Below are 20,245 nucleotides of genomic sequence, written 5' to 3' on the forward strand. Positions count from 1 at the left end.
GGAGAATCTACTGAAACATGATTCCTGTCACAGACTTATCAATTGGCTTATTGGAAAATGGTAATAGTCTTAGAGTGTTCTCAAATCTGGTGTGAACCCAACACAGTAGTTTAAGGGTTAAGGCTACAGATATGTCCCTATTCAAATACTTATAGGCACTTTGAACTGTTATTTTGCACCAGCCTTTCAATAATTGTCATGGCTCTCATGCCCTGTATGAACATGACTTCAATCATTGTGCATTATTTAAATTTAGTGCATGTTAATCATTTTAGTGGGTGTCAAAAAAAAAGTGCACAGTAAAAAAAATGATGACACACTAAACAAAATGAAAAAAATAAAAAATGCAGCACATGCCTAACACAATCACACACACATACACAGATGAAATCTCTGCCTCTCATGCACAGATATTCATGCAGATCACTATGGACTCTTCTGCTCCAGACTAATATTAATAGCACTGGTTACACATAATCAGTACAAAATATCTCAAAAGGCTAATGCTTTCTGACACATGGAATGCCAGAGACAATTAGGTAAACTTATGTCCATCTGTCTGTCTGGGAACAAAATAATTCCAAAGACCAGATAAAAAAGCACTAAATTTGGCTCACTGGAAGAAAATAATAATATCTGGAATGAATTTGATAACCAGAAACATCAGGTCCATATTTTTGGGGAATAAACTTTCCCAATAATTCCTATTGCTTTATCATGGGAGACAGAGGTAACATAATTTTGACAAGGGGGGGGGGGGCGTAAATCAAGCAGCAGGTGAAGGATGGTATCTTGCAAGCCCCCTATCCCATACTCCCTAATTAGTCTACCTCCAAAACACAGATCTGCAACCTCCCAGCCCTCCCCTACACACATATACACATGCCTGTATACACATTACATTACCACCCTTGGTAACCCAACATCAGATTCAAAGTCTGTAATTTCTAGGAGCACCCCTGGAACCATGTTTTTAAAATTAGGGTTACATTTGCTATCCTGCAATCTTCATTCATTGTGCCAGATTTTCACAATCAATTTCAGATTGCCAGCACATGCCTGCTATTTCATATTTGAGTTCTTTCAGAACTCTGGGGAGAATACACGCACACAGACAGATCCCCCACATCTAATACACACTCAGTCACCCACAACCCATATATAAACACAGTTTTTTTTCATAATCATACACACATACAAACTCTGTACATACCCAAGTACTTCCATTCCCTTACCCATATATCCCCTTACAACACCTAACACACACACTCACACACACATATATAAACTCTGCACACTTTCTCAACAAGAGTTCCCACACTTTCCTACTATACCAGTACACACATTCTGACACACACATATGGGTCAATATTTAAAAGTCCTCTAAGCAGGTAAGATTAATCAGGTATAGTAAATGTATCTGGTTTTCTTATGTAGACATCCAGCCAAGTATTACAGTGAATATCTGGCTAAATCTACCTTTACAAATTTTGTGCAAGAAGATTTATGTCAACTATTGAATCAATTTTCAAAATATGTACCTACCTACAACTTAGCTTTGGCCAGGTAAATCTTATCCATTGAAAATGTCCTCCTTTCCCTGGCTAAATTTGTGTGGTTAAAATTGCTGCTAGCATAAATTTAGCTGGATAAGAAAGGGGCTGGGTTATGATACTCCCCAAGTAGGCTTTTTAATTTTGCTAGGTCATGTGATATTCACTACTGCCTGGCGTAATCTTTGCAGACATTAACGATCACGCAAATAGCAGAATACATAGTCCATAATGGTTTTTTTTTTTTCTGCCATCATATTTCTGTGTTCTAAGATACACAAAATCTATGCAGGTAGATTTAACTGGATTTTCAGTTGTATTTTTAGCAGGATAAGTGCCATTGAATTTCTAGTTAAAGAAAACAAGGTACATTTATTAAGGATGTGCAAGAAAAAACAGAGTTTTGGGTCTTTATTTCCTTCTTTTTCATTTTTTGATTTGTTTTAATGTTTTGTTTTTTTTCTATTTGATTCACTTACCAAACCAAATCCCTCCCCAAACAAATCTATTTGATTCACTTACCAAACCAACCCCCCCCCCCCCCCCGAACAATCCCAGCTCCACCTCCCCACAAAAGAAGACTTGTGGTCGAGACTTATCTGACTATGCTTTACGAGCCCAGCTGGGGCCTCCCTGGGCCCCTCTGACCTCCCCCCCATTTTTAACTGTGCTGTAAGGCAGGGCAAGAGTGAGTGTGGATTACTCCTGCCCTTTGGAAAAAGGGGCTCTCCATGGAAGGGGTAAGCGGCAAATTTTTCAGAGGGTGTTCAGGATTTAGAGGGGCCCAGGGAGGCCCCGGTTGGACTTGGCTAAGCTCAGCCAAGTAATCGCAAGCACTGAGTCTTCTTCTGCAGCACAGGAGGAGGTTCAGAGGGGTCTGGGGAGGTTCAGAGGGGTCTGGGGAGGCCTCAGCTGACTTTCATGCAGGTAGGAGGGGGCCGGAAGTCCTCAGGGAGTCAGTTTTCTTTTTCTAACAATACCCCGTACATTTTGGGGTATTATCATGCAAGGCCATTGTTCAGTTTGGATGTCCAATTCATAAAAAATGAATGCACATTTCTAAAATGTACCCAGTTATCTATTGTCACAGTGCAGCTTTCAAATATTAACTCCAATTTGTGTGGATGACATTGTCTGGTCAAATTTAGCTGAGTAGCAGTGAATATCATGCATTCTTATTAAATTAAAAAAAATCCCATAATTTTACACACACACAAATTTAGCTAAAGGGAGACATTTTGAATGACTAGATTTTGATTATTAAAACACACTTACATTCCGCACTCATACCCACACCCCAACATTCCCCCTCAAGCACACCCAGAAATAAATTCCTCTCAGTACACACTTCCACAAACATTTACATTTATAGAAAAACCCTCTTCCGCAAACACACAGACACAAACAGATGTTTCGGAGATATATCCCTGTCCAAGCATGTATAAGACTGTTTATGTTTGTATAAGTAACCCACTCTTCCTTGCTTGATTTTTAAAGTTTGAATTTATGCTAGAATATTTTATTGTAACTGAGTAAATTAGGAGATTACTTCAGATTTTCTCAGGGCCAAGCTGATGAGGTGAGGGATTTTAGGATAAGGGAGCACTTGCAAACATTCTACAGCAAATAACAGCATCACATAAACACCACAATCCTACAATCCACAAATACACACAAACACACACAGACATACACACACATATATATATATCCCTCTCTTCCTGACCTCCCTATCTATCTATTTATTTATATATTTATAAAAATGTATTTACACTTTAACCAAAATTCAGAGCATCAAAAGGAAAAAAAAATATTAATCAGCTATTTAGCCTGATAAACTTATCTGGCTAACATATAGAATCATTTTTCAAATTGCAATGGACCGTTATCACGTGTGTTAGGGAGATAACACCCTAACGCATGTGATAACTACCGCATTGCGATTTGGAAATTCAAATTAGGGAAAGGGGAGGAGTTTAGGCGAGGTTTAGGCAGGGTGAAGAAAATTTAGGGGCCTGAAGCACTGCAGGCGATAATGTTTCACACATTATTACCCTCAATAGTGCCGGAAATAGCTACAGCTATTTCATCGGTGCTACAGGGGCGATAGTGTGCAGCGCGGCAACAACCGCGACAGGTGAAAACGCATCGATGCTATGCAGTCGCCTGTTCACTATTGCCCCCACCCCTTTTTTTCCCATGGGCAAAAAATAACACAAAAAGATAACTCTAGGCCTTAGCTGTTGAGGTTGTGGACCCTTGGGCAGGGATGAGTGATGGTGTGACCACTGAGGGATTGCCCCCAGTAGTTCTCATCTCCAGTAGGTGGAGCTGGCAAGGACAACCCGGCAGGACCTTCACCTATACCAGCCCTCGTTCCCCGCAGATTGAGCCCTTGGGGTGTCAGGGCCAGCAGGACTTAGGTGCGGGTGCCTCAATGAAGACAACGAAGCTGAAGACGAATACAGGGTCGGAGGTCCAGGTCAGGGCTGGCAGTGAAGGTGTGGAACAGAGTCCTATCTGAAGGTCCGGGGCAGGCAGCAGTCAAGCAAGAATGGAGTACCAGGCCAAGACGGGCAGCAGACAAGCAGAGAAAAGAGGACAAGCCAAGGTCAAATCAGGAGATCAAGCCGAGGACTGGGACACAGGAACTGAGGATGAAGGAGGAGGCCAGAGGCAGGGATGAAGGCACGGTCAGAAAGGCAGGAACTGGAAAGCAGGACTGGAACAGGAGCAGGAACGAAGCCAGGAATAGGATCAAAGAAGGAACAGGAAGAAGAGACATCTGGAACAGCAACTAGCATTCCGAGGAGGCGACCTGTTGAAAAGGCAAGGAGCTGGAAACTGCTGTGGGGTTTAAATACCCTGGTAGCGTGACGTCATCTCCCAGGGCCTTCCACGCCCTCTTTGAAGGGCGGAGCCTCCCAAGCGAGTGTGCATGCCTAGGAGGAGCCCTGCTGGTCAAAGGAAGATGGTGTTTGCAGCTGTGTGGAGGGCCATGGTTGGCCTGACATGGAATGGGCTGTGCCGCGCCGGGCTATGGCAGTGCCAGGCAGCGAAGGAGGTAGGGGGGAACTGGCTGAGGCCTACCATGGCCGGGCACCACAACAGTACCTCCCCCCCCCTTAAGCCCTCTCTGAGAAGGACCAGGCTTGCTGGGGTGTATTTGATGGAAATGCTGAAGTAAGGATTTATCCAAGATATTAGAAGATAGCTCTCACGAGTTCTCTTCGGAACCAAAACCTTCCCAGGAGATTAAATATTCTCATCGTCTGTGATTACGACAGACATCCAGAATATCCCGGACCTGGTAGAGAGGGTCATCTGCAGAAACCACCTCTGGGGGCTTGGGTGGAGTAGCAATGTATGGAGAGAGCACCAAGGGCTTCAGTAGGGACACATGGAAGGATGTATGTATCCGGAGACTGGAAGGATGCCGTAAGCGACACAGACATTCACTGACAGAGAATGGACCAATGAACCTAAGTGCAAGCCTCATGGATGGGACCCGAAGGTGGATGTGGCAAGTGCTGAGCCAAACCTGGTCCCCTGAGTTAAAGAGTGGAGTAGGGCGAAGATGCTTGTCCGACATGCGCTTGGCTGAATTGGCAGCTTTCAACAGGTTAGCATTGGTGGTCTCCCATAACTCGTGCATCTGTTCAGCCATGAGCTGGGCTGCCGGAGAAGGTACAGAGAGAGAGGTAAGGGAAATGGAGGCCTTGGATGCTTCCTATAGACACCATGGAAGGGAGAGTTCCCAGTGGCAGTATGGACATGTGAATTGTGTGAAAACTCTGCCCATGGCAGTAGTGTGGACCATCATGGCAGCTCCCCACAAAAGAGCGGAGGAAGGTCTTCAACCCACACTTGATCCGTTTGGCTTGTCCAGTCCCTTGAGGGTGAAAAGCTGTAGTGAAGTCCAACTGCACCCCAAATTTTTTGCACAAAGCGCGCCAGTACTTGGCCGTAAATTGGGGGCCATGATCAGACGCAGTGTGCCAAGGAAGGCCGTGTAGGTGGAAGATATGCAAGGTAAAGAGCCGTGCCAACTCAGGGGCCGAAGGCAGCTTGGATAGAGGAACAAAATGTGCCATTTTGGAGAATCTGTCGATTACAATTGTTATGTTTTTACGATATGCATTTATTGATTATATGCGTTTCATTTATTTTATTATATGCTATGGGCCGGATTTTAAATGCCCTGCGCGCCGGCGCGCCTATTTTGCATAGGCCACCGGCGCGCGCACAGCCCCGGGACGCGCGTAAGTCCTGGGGCTTCGTAAAAGGGGCAGGGAGGGGCGTGCCTGGGGTCCGGGGGTGGTTCAGGGCGGGACTGGGGGTGTGGCGCTGGCCCAGGGGCATGGTCAAGGCCTCTGGACCAGCCCCCGGGTCGGGTGATGGCACGCCAACAGCCGCTGGCGCGCGCAGATTTACGTCTGCTTTCAGCAGGTGTAAATCTGCCAACAAAAGGTAGGGGTGGTTTAGATAGGGCAGGGGGGGGGGGGGGGTTAGGTAGGGGAAGGGAGGGGAAGGTGCGGGGGGGGGGTGGAAAGAAAGTTCCCTCCGAGGCCGCTCCGATTTCGGACCGGCCTCGGAGGGAACAGGCAGCACGCACAAATGTGCACCCCCTTGCGCGCGCCGACCCCGAATTTTATAAGATACGCGCGGCTACGCACGTATCTTATAAAATCCAGCGTACTTTTGTCCGTGCCTGGTGCACGAACAAACGTACGCGCTCGCGCAAAATTATAAAATCTACCCCTTAATGTACTAGCTCATTGTTTCATGTTCTATGTAAGGCCTAGGGCGCCCATGTAAAGACCATAGAGTTTTTCTGTTAAATGTAAACCGAAGTGATTTGTATCTTATACAAGAACTCAGGTATATAAAAATAAATAAATAAATAAATATCACATGGTTGCCAGAGGAGGTGGGCACGTCTACCATGAAGTTCATGGAGATGTGGGTCCATGGTTCCTGAGGAGCTGGAAGAGGCTGTAGAAGTCCCCAGAGCTGGCCGGGCAGTGGCATGTCGGGCAGGAACTAACATAGGCCCGAACGTCCTGGGACATCCAGGGCCACAAATAATATTGAGACAGCAGTTCCAAAGTTTGGGTTCTGCCTGGGTGTCCAGCGGTGAGGGAATCGTGAGCCCAAGTTAATACCTTAGGTCAAAGACGGAGTGGGACCACGGTCTTCCCTTGAGATACGGTGTCAGTAACGGCCAGTAGAACCTTGGTAGAGTCCAAGATGCAGCAAGGTAGATCCGGCCTGTCCTCTGCTTCGTGATGTCTAGATAGAGCATCCACCCGGACGTTTTTCGTTGTGGGACGATAGCGCAGTACAAAGTTGAAACGGCTGAAGAAAAGAGACCAGCGGGCCTGGCGCGGGTTCAGACGCTGTGCTTTGCTTTAGGACAGCCCTATGGCCCAATCAGACTGGTCCAGATAAGTTATCCAGCTAACTCTGAATATCCCAGAACACCTTTGCCTCACCCAGCACTTAGCAGCTATTTATCTAGATAAATAGTTATCCTCCTAAATGATGGCCTTTCAGCGGGCCTAAATCTTCAGCTGTCACCACTTAGCTGGTTAAGTCCTAACTTATCTAGCTAAGTGGTGCTGAATTTCACCCTCAATAAGTAATTTAAGAGCCATATCATATCCTATTACCAGAGGAGTACTAAGGAGGGGGCAAGGGGCGGTCTGCCCCGGGTGGCAACAGGGGGAAGGGTGCCATTGCTGCTGGGAGGAATGTGCTGCTACACCGCATCACAGTAACATGGTTGGGGATATCCCACCAGGAAAAGCAAGAACCTGCAGCAGTGGCAGAGGCCAGTGGCGCTGCCGGCATTTCATGGAGCCATCGGCAAAGAACAGACCCAGTGTTGCCACTGGCGCTTCTGGTTCCGGCGGCCAAAGAAGATGCCCTGCGGTGCCACCAGTGCCCAAAGAAGAGACCCTGCAGTGCTGCCGCCAGCTAAAGAAGGGAGAGTTTGGCCCTGTGAGCAGGCCTGGCATCACCCGGTTTACAAACCATGTAATTGCACAGAGCAGCACACCCGGTGGGGCTTCGTTGGGAGCAGGTAGAGGCCTGTGAGGCTGCCAGTGGACTCTATCTCACTGATGGCCCAGAAGAGGAATTGTCCCATGAGGCCACCGGTGGACCCCATCTAACTGGTGGCCGAAGAAAGAAGAAGGAGCCTGTTCTCCTGTTCCTTCTCGATGCCAGCGTTCACTGTCCAAAGCACATGCAGCTAGCACGTTTTCTAAGCTGACCCCATGATGCACGGGATCAGCATAGAGAAAGTGTTAGGCTCGCGTGGTTTGATTAGTGCACAAGCCAGCACCCAAGGAGGAGCAGCAGTGTGTGGGGTTATGGTGTGTGTGTGAATGAGAGCCTGAACTGGTGGTGTGGTGTGTGTGTGAATGGGAACCTGACTGGGGTAAATGAGAACCTGACTGGAAGGGGGGAGGGGTATGTGAATGGGAAACTGACTGGAGGAGGATATGGGAATGGGAGCCTGACTGGAGGATGATATGGGAATGGGAGACTGACTGGAGTGTTATGTGTATGTGAATAGGGACTTGTCTGGAATGTGTGTGTGTGTGTGTGTGTCTGTGGTTTTCTGTGTTCATGAGGACCTGACTAGGATGTGTGAGTTTGGGGGGGGGGGGGGGGGATTCTGTGTAGGTGTGGGTGTGAATGGGAACCCGTCTGGGGTGTGTGTGTGTGTGTATGGGAAACTGTCTGGGGTATGAGTGTGTAAATGGGAGCCTGCCTGGGTATATGTGTGTGTGTGTATATGTGTGTGTGTGTGTGTGTGAGTGTGTGTGAAGAAAATTTAGGCTGCCTCACTAATCATGCCTTACTGAGGATGACTGGAAATAAAATGTATTCAGGTATGGAAAGCGGTGAATTCTCCATCTTTATTAGTTTAACTTATTGAATGTCTGTGTCTGTCTGCCATTTTGAAATAATTTATTGTTGTTTTGGAAATTTTTAACATTTTGTATGAGCTCTTACTTATTGGATGCTATTCTATTCCTTAGATCATTATCAAAAAGAATATTTCCAAGTATGTTTTTACTAATATGATAGATTTATATTCCTTGATTCTATTGTTTGATGAATGATTTAGGAGGACTTGTGACATTTCTGTTTCTCCAATGTTGCATTGCATACAGAATCTGGCTTTTTGCGGTTTCTGATTCAGTTTCTATTTATAATTTATAGTCTCTTTATTCTGAATGCTGTGCAAGTGAGTGTTTAATTGAGGTGGGGTATTCCATGTTAAAAAAAATGAGGAGGGGACAGCAAAAATGCTAGCACCGGCCCTGCCTGTGAGAGTAAGTCCCAGGGTGTGTGTGTGTCTATGTATGAGGTTATGTATATGAGGGTGTATGAGTGTGTGTGAGGGTGTGTATGTGTGTGTGTATATGAGAGGGTGTGTGTGTGTATGTAGGGGCATGTGAGTGTGTGTGTATGTGTGTGTGTATGAGAGGGGGTGTGGGCGTGGGTGTGTATGAGAGGAAGCCTGTGTGTGTATGAGACAGTGAGTGTATAGAAGAGTAAGTGTGTGTGTTCCTGTGTGTGTATATATATATATATATATATATATATATATGAGAGGGTGCCTGTGTGCAGGGGTTGGGGTGGAGATGAGAGAGAGGAAGCGTGTGTGTGTGTGTGTGGGTGGGTGAGACACAAATTGCAGTGCAACAATAGAAAAACAGAAAATCACTATTCCTTAAAACAACAGAGTAGGAGATTTGTAAAATCCTTATTAGTTTTAATTATTGGGTGTTGTTTGATGTGTCTGCTGTTTTGAAATATTTTATCAATGTTTAGGAAATTTTTAAATTATATGTTGGGGGGAGGGAGTGCCAAAGAAGTATCTGCCCCAGGTGCCAAATACTCTAGGTAGAGCTCTGCCTATTACAAATTCACGTTGTAAAGCATTCTTGAATTCATGGCTCTGCATGCTTTCTCCTCTTGTTTATATTTTGAAACAATCAATAATTAGACATGCTCTGTCATGATTGTCATCATATGTCTGATCCAGTGGAGGACAACTTAGCATTCTTGCTAAACTATGCAGACTTCCTTGGCAAAAGCTAAAAAAATATTCAAATGTGCAAGGTCTTTATAGAGGCAATTTTCAAGACTAGGCTGGGATTTCTGTGTGTAATATCAGGATATGCCCATTTAAGTGTAATGATCCTCCTGCCAAGCTTAAGCTGGAAATAGACAGAGACACAGTCTTTACTTGTATCAGGGAAAAAATATAATATAAGCAATTTTTGGTTAGTTCAGAATGGAAGAAATTGAAAATGGCCTCCTACAGAAATATCATTTTTTTAACCCATTGGGTTTCCATTAATTTTATTTTGAATACACAAACTACTTAAAAAAAAAAATTCATGACCGGACCAAGGCTCCCCAAAATTCCCCAAATCTCCTTTGGGCTCACCTGAAGCCTCCCCACAGCTTATCTGAGGCTGCTGAGGACTCTTTGAGGCTTTCTTAGCATCCCTGGGGGCCCTCACTAATAACCCAGGGCCCAGACTTCCACCAGCTGGACTGAGTCAAGCCTCGCTGGGTCCTGGTGCAGCCCCTGTATGAAAAAGTTACAGGGGTTAGGAACCAACTTAGGCCTTGCTGACTCCCCTCCAAAAAAAGCTCCTGGGGCCAGGATCTTGCCAGCTCCACCTAACCCTTCCGAGAGTGTCCTAGATAGTGAAAGAGAAAGGAGGGATACCCATTGATCTCCTGCCCCACCAGTGTCTTTTTAAAATAACACCAGCCAGCCCTGAGACCAGTACCAAAGTGACATGAAAGAAAATGATGCCTGCCCTGAGGCTGGAGCTATTTTGATATCATTAATGCCAGCTGAAGCTGTGTTCAAAAGATGACTGCGGGGCAGAGGTGAATGGGCATTGGTCCTGTCCCTTTTCTCTAGCCAGGAAGGGGTAAGTGGGGACCAGAAGAATCCTCAGCCCCCGCAGCTTTTTCAGGGGCGGGAGGAGGTAAGCGTAGGAGCCAGTAAGGCTTCTTATTTTGTTTGGTTTTCTTTTAGAGGTGTTACTGTTAATTTCAGCTCTGCAAATGAACCAAATTGGAAATAAACATTAAACACAATTAAATCCAACCCCCCCCCCCCCTTCCCAAAAAAGCTAAATTTTAGGGGCTGTACATCTCTAAATGTACTTCTTTATTTTTAAAAGTTAATTTACTCCTAGTAAGTAAACTGCAGTTACAGTGTATGATGTCTGACAAATAACAATGCTTCAGGTTATAGTTGCATACCACTAACTTTTTTTTTTTAGCAGGTTGCATAAAAAAGCAGAACTGTGGACTTCAAATTGCTTTTCTTCTTAAATTAAAACTACAATTTATAGAGCTGTCAGTAATATGAGATTAGAAAACATTGCATTGCCAGTCAAACAAGGAATAGATTCTTGCAGCTTCCCTCTAATTGAGCAGGAGTAGCAGATGTGAGCTAGGAACCATTTTAGCAGAAGGAACAACTGAGGCAAGTATCATTGAACACAGAAGGTGTGTGTCTTATTCAAGAAGGAAACTACTGTATCAAATTTTGTTTCAATGAATCTTTCCTAATTAGGGATGTGAAATCTTTCTAGAAAACTGTGTGAACTAATTTGACAAGTCTGTAAGACTTTATGGAATCTAAAATCTGATTAAATCTGTTTGGATTTTCCTCAGATTCAATGAATTCTACCCCAAGTAAATAGCAGGAAAATGTTGACTTGCTGGGTCTGGAGGAAACCTCTCTGAAACTGGAGTCACCACACTAGGGTTACTGGAGCAGGGGCCTCTGCAGTTGGAGCAGGAGGCTCTGGAACTGGGGTTGCCCAGACCAGGAGTTCCTGGAACAAGAGTTCCCAGGGCTGGAACAGGGCCAGAGCAAGAGCCCCTGGAACAAGAGTTGTCAGGGATGCAGCAAGGAGGTGCTGGAGAATGTCTCCCTCAGGTGCAAGTTCATATTATGGGTGTGCATTCATTCCCTATGAATTGGGAATCTGCAACATATAGGGCCTTATTCGTTGTATTCGTGGGGAATCGAAACGTATCGCAATTCCCCACGAATACAACAAATCTTTGCCGAATTATTCGACCGCCTAGGAGCCAATTTAAACAACCCCCCCCTGACCCCCCCAAGACTTATCAAAACTCCCTGGTGGTCCAGCGGGGGGTCCGGGAGCCATCCCCTGCACTCACACCCTCGGCTGCCGGTTTCAAAATAGCGCCGATAGCCTTTCACCTACTATGTCACAGGGTCTACCTGTGCCATTGGTCAGCCCCTGTTACATGGCCATCGGCGCCATCTTGTGCTCCTACCATGTGACAGGGGCTGACCAATGGCACCGGTAGCCCCGTGACATAGTAGGTCAAAGGCTATCGGTGCCATTTTGAACCCGGCAGCCGAGGGTGTGAGTGCAGGGGATGGCTCCTGGACCCCCCCGCTGGACCACCAGGGAGTTTTGATAAGTCTTGGGGGGGTCAGGAGGGTGGGGGTTGTAGTTAATTTAATTTTAGCGGGGAAACGAATAGGAATTGACGTATATAATGTATCGGGGGCCCCCCTTGCTGAATACAACGTATCTGCCCCCCCCCCCGATGAATACGAATCCCGAATGCAACATATGCCATCCCTCTGCACATCCCTAGTTCATATATAATTCCTCCATCACAGTGCACAAACCTGAAAGCATGAAACTATCAAGGCTGTCTACAAGTAGGATTATTCACTCTTTCATGGGTGCAGGCCATTTTAAAGTCACTTTGATCTACTTGGTGGAGTATTCATAAGGATGTTACAAAAAGGTAGCAACATCTTATAAATGCCCAAAATTGCCCTCAGGATCCATCAAATATCTTTGGGAAAGATAGTATAGTTTTGTCAAGGGCCAGTAGAGAGCTCCCCTAGATTCAGCATATGCCTGATTCATTCTTAAACTTGTTCATTCTATCAGTATTCTCAAGAGGGTTCCTGTCTAAGATATGGACACCATCAGGTCTGGGACCCTCGATAGTTCACTGTTGACTATCGGTATTGGATTTTGTGACTCCGCCGTCCGCCAGTCAGGAAAATTGACGCCGATAAACTCGGCATGGGTTTTCATGACGCGGCCGTCCACCGATAAGGAAAACCGACGCTGATAAACTTGTCGTTGGTTTTCCTTGCTCTCTGCCGGCCCATGACAAAACCATGCTATCTCGGCGTCAGTTTTCCTTGCCGGCGGACAACCGGGTCATGAAAACCGATTGGGTTTTCGTTAGCAAGGATGCGCTAAGGTCGCACAAGCGACCCTATCGCCTCCTAACTAACGTAACCCCCTAATTTTAATATTGCATGGCGCGTTAAGAAAGCGGGCGCTGTCTGTTCAGTGCCCGCTTTCTACACTAATTTATTGCATTGGCCCCTTAGCCAGCTACCAAAAGCAGGAAATACAGTTCAGGACTTCTGTGCAGTGCTCATTTTATTCAGGAACAGTACCAAACAATTCATAAAGCAGAAGCAAAATCCAAGATCAGGGTGAGGTCAAGAATAAGGAAATAAGTTAACATAAGACATAAGCAGAAGTACAAGGAGACCAGAAGTTGTAGGCTAAATGCAGCACACATGTTAACAGACAAAAGAAAGCTAGGTGCAAACCATCTTTTCTGATAGTCCTTCCAGGATGAGTGAGTCCAAAAGCCCACAGAATACAGCTTCAGAGGCAGCTGGAGTCTAGTACTATCCCAGGTTCAAGGCCATTCAGGACCTAACACTAACTGACTGAAAGGGCTTAAAATGTACTGTTTATGATCCTTAACCTGGAGCACAAAATTGATACCTTCCAACCCATGTCAATCAGGGATATTACTGCAAAACATTGTTGGTTTTCTTTTTGTCCTTTGATTCTCATTACAATGTAAAGTATCTGAATTCATGAACTCCGTGGGCTATTTACTGTTAGTTATGTACAGTTTAAGAATAGAAAAACAAAAAAAGATGTTCACAATGATGTTGTACATTGCAAACACCACAAATCACTGATATCATTCTTCTGTAACGTTAATTACAAAATTAAGCTGTGAATTCTGTAGATATTTTCTTTACATAACATTGTATTAACATACAAATTGTTTTCAGTCTAAGAATGTCATAGGCAATTACAGTTCTATGCTTTTATCATTATTTTCTATTTGCTAAACATTGCAATAGCTTCCAGTTCACTGACAGAAGACTCACATCATAATTTGAAACAGAATACATTTCACATTCTCTTATGCCCTTGCACATTTGAATATGAGTTCATTGAAAGAAAAGAGATCAGAGATCACTGTAATGTGAAATTATTTCTGCTGACTTACACTGTTTCTCCAGTCATTTTTGTATTTCTTTTCTGTTTCTTTCTTTTTTAAGTACATTTTTTCATCTCCTAGGTTCTATATCTTTTATGATATCATTTTTGAATGAAGAAAATTCTCAGTAACCTGAAGTACAAAAATATTCAATATAGACACCATTTTGCAAAATAAAGCAGCGTGTGCAAAAAAGAAAATCGCATACGAGTATTCCTGATGATGAAATCCACTCCACTGACCGTACCTCATTTAATGATGTCACCATGGAGGAAGGGCACAGGGCAGCCTATACATTTCAGGGTCTCTCGCTTGCGAAGGTCACTGGAGAAAAATTGGAAAGCAAGTCAGAATTGAATAGCTTCTTCATAGAGAAAAATGTTTCCTGAAGACTCCACATATTCCATAGTCCAGTTTTTTCTGCACCTGGGGCAGATATTCAGCTCCAGCCCTTTGACTTCCCTGTGGCTTCTCTGGCAGAGCACTTTCTCCTTTGACAGCAAAGGCACAGCTGGCCCTCTGGTGGTGGCAGCTCCAGACTCCACCCCACCCCCCCTTCCCCAACATTCCCTTTCTCTACCCCTCCACTCCTCTGCCTGCATTCCCCTTTCCCCTCAATCCACTCTGTGCCCTGCATCCCCCTCTTTCTCTCTCCTCCTTCTTGTCCTGCATCCCCTCCCTCCCACTCCATGCCCTGCAGCTCCTTCTCTCTCCTCCCGTTTCATGCCTTTCATCTATCCACATTTTTTTCCACCCCATTGCTGTTTGTCCTACATTCCCAATTCTCTTCCCTACCCACTACTATCCCTGCATCCTCTTCTTTCTTCCAATTAGCCTTTTTCCAATGGTACTCCTCATTACCACCCATCCCTTGTCTAGCATCTTCCCCCTTTCTGCTCACCCTCTACCCAACAGTTACTGCCCTCCCTTTGCTCAGAAGCAGCACCGCATCCCCCACCCTCTGCCCAACACAGCCCCTCTCTTCCAACCACCGGCTCAGTACCAGAAGCCCCCCTCTCCCCCGTAACCCCCTGCCCAGCAGTAGGACCCCTCGCGCTCTCTGTCCCCAATCTCCTGCCTAACTGCAGTACCTTCTTTTGTCCCCACCTTCATTCTCTTCCCAACAGCAGCCCTTCTCCTCTCTCCCTTTCTTTCTCTCTACTCCGTCCTATGCTCCTCCTGCTGTAATATTGTAGATCTTTCTGCAGTGGAAGCAACAATAGATGCAGAAGCTTAAAACAAATTTAACATGGGGCCTGTGAGCCATCATGTACCTATAGATCCTGAGGAAATCCTGACCCTTCTCCGACAAAACCTTATACATTGAAGTATTCTGAAAATCTGAGTGGCTGGGGTTCCCTGGGACAGGTTTGAGAAGCACTTCCCTAGAAGGTTCAGCCTTCAACCTTGTGCCCCATAAGCAACGCCCCACCCCCTGTGAGATTCTGATAACTAAAATCAATCATCATTATATCCCCACCATAACGCCTTCCTAGAACAAACCTGCAAAATCACATAATTGGACATTATGGGCCTGATTTAAAAAAACATTTACATGCGTAAAACTGGGTTTTACATGTGTAAATGCTCTTTACTCGAGTAAGTGGGCTTTTGAAAATTGCTACAATATAGGCCATTGAATTATCCATAGGATTTGCTCATGTACATGCACTTTACTTGAGTAAATGGCTTTTGAAAATGGCTACAATAGTATGTTGCATTTAGGCGCATAACTCCTTTGAAAATTCACCTATTTAATTTTAATTATTAAGCATTGTTCTGTGTGTGCGAGTATCTATCTATCTATCTATCTGTGTATTTCTTTCTATATGCAAACACACAAAAGAAAGTTTAATATTCAAAGGGAATTCAAGAGTGTATTTTCCTTTTGAAAATTGCCATGGGGCAAAGTATGCACTGTCATTTGCATCTGTTTTTTTTTTCTGTAGCTAGATTTTTTTGGGAAAACTAGACATAGATTTGAACATTTTGAAGACACAAACTAGGAGTGACCCGTGGTATCTATATAACAGATTTTTAACTCTAATGAACCATGTGTTATATGTTGTCAATATTATTATATTATTATATATCGTTTTTCCGCCGAGCTTCATTTCTGCATTAAGAGGAGTTTCATTCACAGAGAGACACAGTTATTGATGCCCAAGCCCCTGACGAAGTTGTTTAATGAAACACGCGCAGTGTCGGGCGTTACAAACAGAGCATTGAAAGCCGATGCCGCTGCAGATCTCTGGGCGTTTCAGGTGGGGCATTTAAATTCAATGCCGCTGCACATCACAACGATAAGTGTCTTTTTCCTGTGTTTATAAGGCGTTGAATCACCTTTTAATAGTGATTCGGAAAAGTTCATAAGATTTAAAAAGTTTCAAAAAAAAGTAAAAAAAATAAGAAGAGATTTAAACAAGAAAAGGAAAAGAAACAAAACGGAATCTCCTTTGCAAAAAAAACCATCTTTTTTGACAAACCCAATGATTATAACAAAAACGGTTCACTTCACATTAAGATATTAAAAAACATATCTTTATAAGTGAATCTTGTTAAACACAGTGTAAATGTATGTACAAGTGTTTATGAATGAGGGTTTTGTCGATATATAATAGATTTGAAGATGTCATCTACACGTCATACTTTTCCTCACCCCCTTTTTTAAATGTACTTTTTATTACATTTTTCAAAATACAATATGAAAAGGGAACATATAGAACATATCCAATACAAAGTAAACATAATCAGAAGTTTAATAGTCTACATTCCCTCATAGTGTATAATAAGCTAGAAGAAAAGTGTGTGTATGTGTGTGGGGGGGACGGGAAGCGACCAAAAAAATAAGGAATAATGAATAAAATACAAATCAAACGAAAGACAAACTATATCTATCTGAATCTCCCTAATACACACCACCATTCCTAAATTGAGGTATTGCTACTTCATATTCTCATCAATAATACAAGTTTCCAAGTGGAGAGATTCTAAAAAATGAACTTATTGTTTTGATATGGGTATGTAGGGGGTCTGCATGTGGGGGGGGGGGGCTCCATATTTTAATATTTGGGAAGGGTTGGGGTGATTTTCTGAGATTGTTGTTTTTTTTTTTTAATGAAAAGCACCTAAACAAACAAACAAAAAAGATCAGTGGGTGGAATTGAAATAGCCCACCCCCAGCCTGAAAACAAAACCTCAACAACATTTTTTAAAGGTCCCACCCCTCTTGATCACTTATTCCTTCTTTCTTGCTTTAGTTCTTTGAGTATCTCAGGTTCAATTCTCTCCTGGCTCACTGTTTACTTGACTAATCACTCTCAGCAAGTACTGATGTCTTTTCTTACACTATATTCTCCTCTGGTATATCCCGAGTGAGCACTATCTATTTGAACCCCCTCTGCTAGCTGCTTGCTAGCCTTGAGGTACACTATAAATTGCATACGGATGACATACAATTTTTCTTTCCCTTAAAGTCCTCATAGATGGCAGCTCACCAAAAAATGTATTTCCCTATGCCTTTCCTCCATTTATGATTGGTTAAAACATAGCAAACTTGCTTTGAATGTCAACAAAACAGAAACCATTATTCTCTCATGTTTCCCTGCTACAAATATTCCAGAGGAAATAGTTTTCAAAGGTCAAGAAATCAGTATCTCTGGAACTGTTTGCATCCTCAGAGTCACAGACTCATCCTCGTTTATGCATGCTTACATAAGAGCAGTCACCTAATCTTCATTTTTCAAACTTTGGTTACTTTGGCACTTGAAACCTTTGCTAGATCCCCCTGATTTCCACACGGTACTTCAATCTCTCCTCTTCTCTGGGCTTTCTTTTTTTCTGGTCTTCCTGCCTATGCTATCCATGCATTACAAATAATACAGAATTCTGCCACTCACCCTTTGACTAGCACACCCATATGTAACCATATTACTCCGGTCTTGCAATCCCTGAAGTGGCTTACAATAGCATATCGAGTACAATACAAGCTAGCAATAAGAAGTCATACTTTCTTACATGATGTCTCCTCTCCATAGATCACTGCCACACTGAAATTGTACACTCTCTCCCAGACACTAAGGTCGACAAACCAAGGAATATTGGATGTTCTCTCCCTGAAACTTGCTCACTTAGATGAAACCCGACAACCGATCTCTTGCTTTGAAACTCCCTCCATACAGAGATAAAGTTGATTTTAGAAGTGAAGTTCTTCTGGAAAGCTTTTAAGATGTATCTGTTTTAGAAGGCATATAACTTAACTGATTTCCTGAAGACTTTCTCGGTCTTTCTATGACCTATATTCATCTATTGTTTTATTGTATTCTGTTTTTTTTTACCAATTATGGATGTTTGATTGTACCCTACCTGGAACTATGGAAGAGTGGGTAAGAAATCTAGTAAACAAATAAATGCATACGTACATGTGTTTTCTCAATGGCAGGGGACTTATGCTCTAATCACTAAAGACTTGGTCAGAGAGTTGATGGAAAAACTGGTCTTTTGAAAATCAAACTGCCTTGCTTCGGTTTTCAGAATTTCCATGTGAATGGCAAGAATATTGAAAGCACTCTGAAGGCCTTGCTGCCACTCTTTCTACTTGGCATGCCCCTTATATTACCACTTGGCAGTCTTGCTTCTACTATTCTTACCTGCTGTGCCCAAGATGTACCATCTTAGTGGGCTTGCTTCTACCACTCTGCCTACCTGCCATGCCCCTTATAAACTACCTTAGGCATCTTGCTGCTATCACTCTGCCTACATACCTTGCACCAGAAGTACCGCGTTAGGGGTATTCCTGCTTCTATGTCTAGCTGCATTACCTGAGATGTACCACAATAGATGTTTTGCTGCCATATGTATATTTTCCATGTCTTTTATATACCACTGTATGGGTTTTGGTGCTATTGATAAGCCTACCTACCATGTCCTTTATATATCATCTTTGGGGGGTTTCTGCTACTGCTCTGCCTACCTGCCATTCCCTAAATATGCGATCTTAGGGGTCTTGCTGCCACCTGCCTACATTCTATGCCCCTTGTATACTACCTACGGTGATTTGCTGCTACCGTTCTGCCTACCTGTCATCACCTAGATGTACACTTTAGGCATCTTGCATCTACCACTTTGCCTACCTGTCTTCCTCTGATATACCACTTTGAGGGTCATGTCATAAATATGCCTACAAATGTGAAAAAATAAAATAAAAAAAAAAAAGGTTTCTCCTTCCACCCCACCTTCTTTATGATTCTTCATTTTGTTCTACCCCTCTACAATCCCAGCCTAGTTCTCCCATCCTGGTTGTTTGCTTACTGGTTATACTGGGATGATTCATCCCCAGAAAAAAATTGATAAAAGATAAAAAAAAAAAACCCCCAAAACTTTCTTTTCCCACCAAATCTCTTATCTGTCTCTCCACCTTTCTGTTTCTTTGTTTATCTCTAGGATCCCAGCATAGTGGTCCCATCTTTCTTCTTTCTCTATATACTGGGGTGTGTTATCCTCAAAATCCCTAAATCAGATCCAAGAAATTCAGGCATAATAGAAAGACTGCACAGGAGAGACCTATATGGGTTCTGATATGTGCCCCGTCCATGTCTGGCCCACGCATGGGCCTGCTCACCTTGCTAGCTCCTCTGCAGGTGATGGGTCGGCCTCCCCAGTGGCAGCTGTGAGCTCTGCTAGGACCTTGGCATCCCGCGGCGGCAGTCGCCGAGCCTTCCACTGTGCACCAAGCCTCACGCCGGAATACAGCGTCTCCAGTAGCGTCGGCCACACCCCTACATGCGCGCACATGCGTGGACTGTCCAGCCACTTGTAGGGCCAGGGGCGGGTCCTAGCTCCGCGGCACGTCCTGATTGATGGAACAATATAAGGAAGTCCCTGCCTGCACTTCCTTGCCTTGGCAATTGGGTCAGCATTGGATTGTATACTAGGTTGCCTCCACATTCACAGTCTTGTTCCAGTCTTATTCCAATCTGGTTCCAGCCTTGTTCCAGGATCCTACTGTTCCAGCCTTGTTCCAGTGTCCTACTGTTCCAGCATCCTCCTGTTCCTACGTCTGTCTGTTTGTCTTCCCAGGTAGTAACCTCGGACTGTCTCTCTGGTACTGACCTAAGCCTGTTCCTTGGCCTTCCTGTCTGCTGCCTGCATCCTGACCTCTGCCTGCCTTGTGATCTCGTCTGACCTCTGGAACCTGACCTCTGCCTTGTTGACTCCTCCTTGGATTGAACCTCAGATTCTGACCTTGGATACCACTGACTATGTCTCCTGATTCTGGCTCTGTCCCTTGCCTTGTCATTGCCTATGCTGTTTGGGACTTC

Source organism: Rhinatrema bivittatum, chromosome 1 (genome assembly GCF_901001135.1).
Source record: "Rhinatrema bivittatum chromosome 1, aRhiBiv1.1, whole genome shotgun sequence".
Lineage (NCBI taxonomy): Eukaryota > Metazoa > Chordata > Amphibia > Gymnophiona > Rhinatrematidae > Rhinatrema > Rhinatrema bivittatum.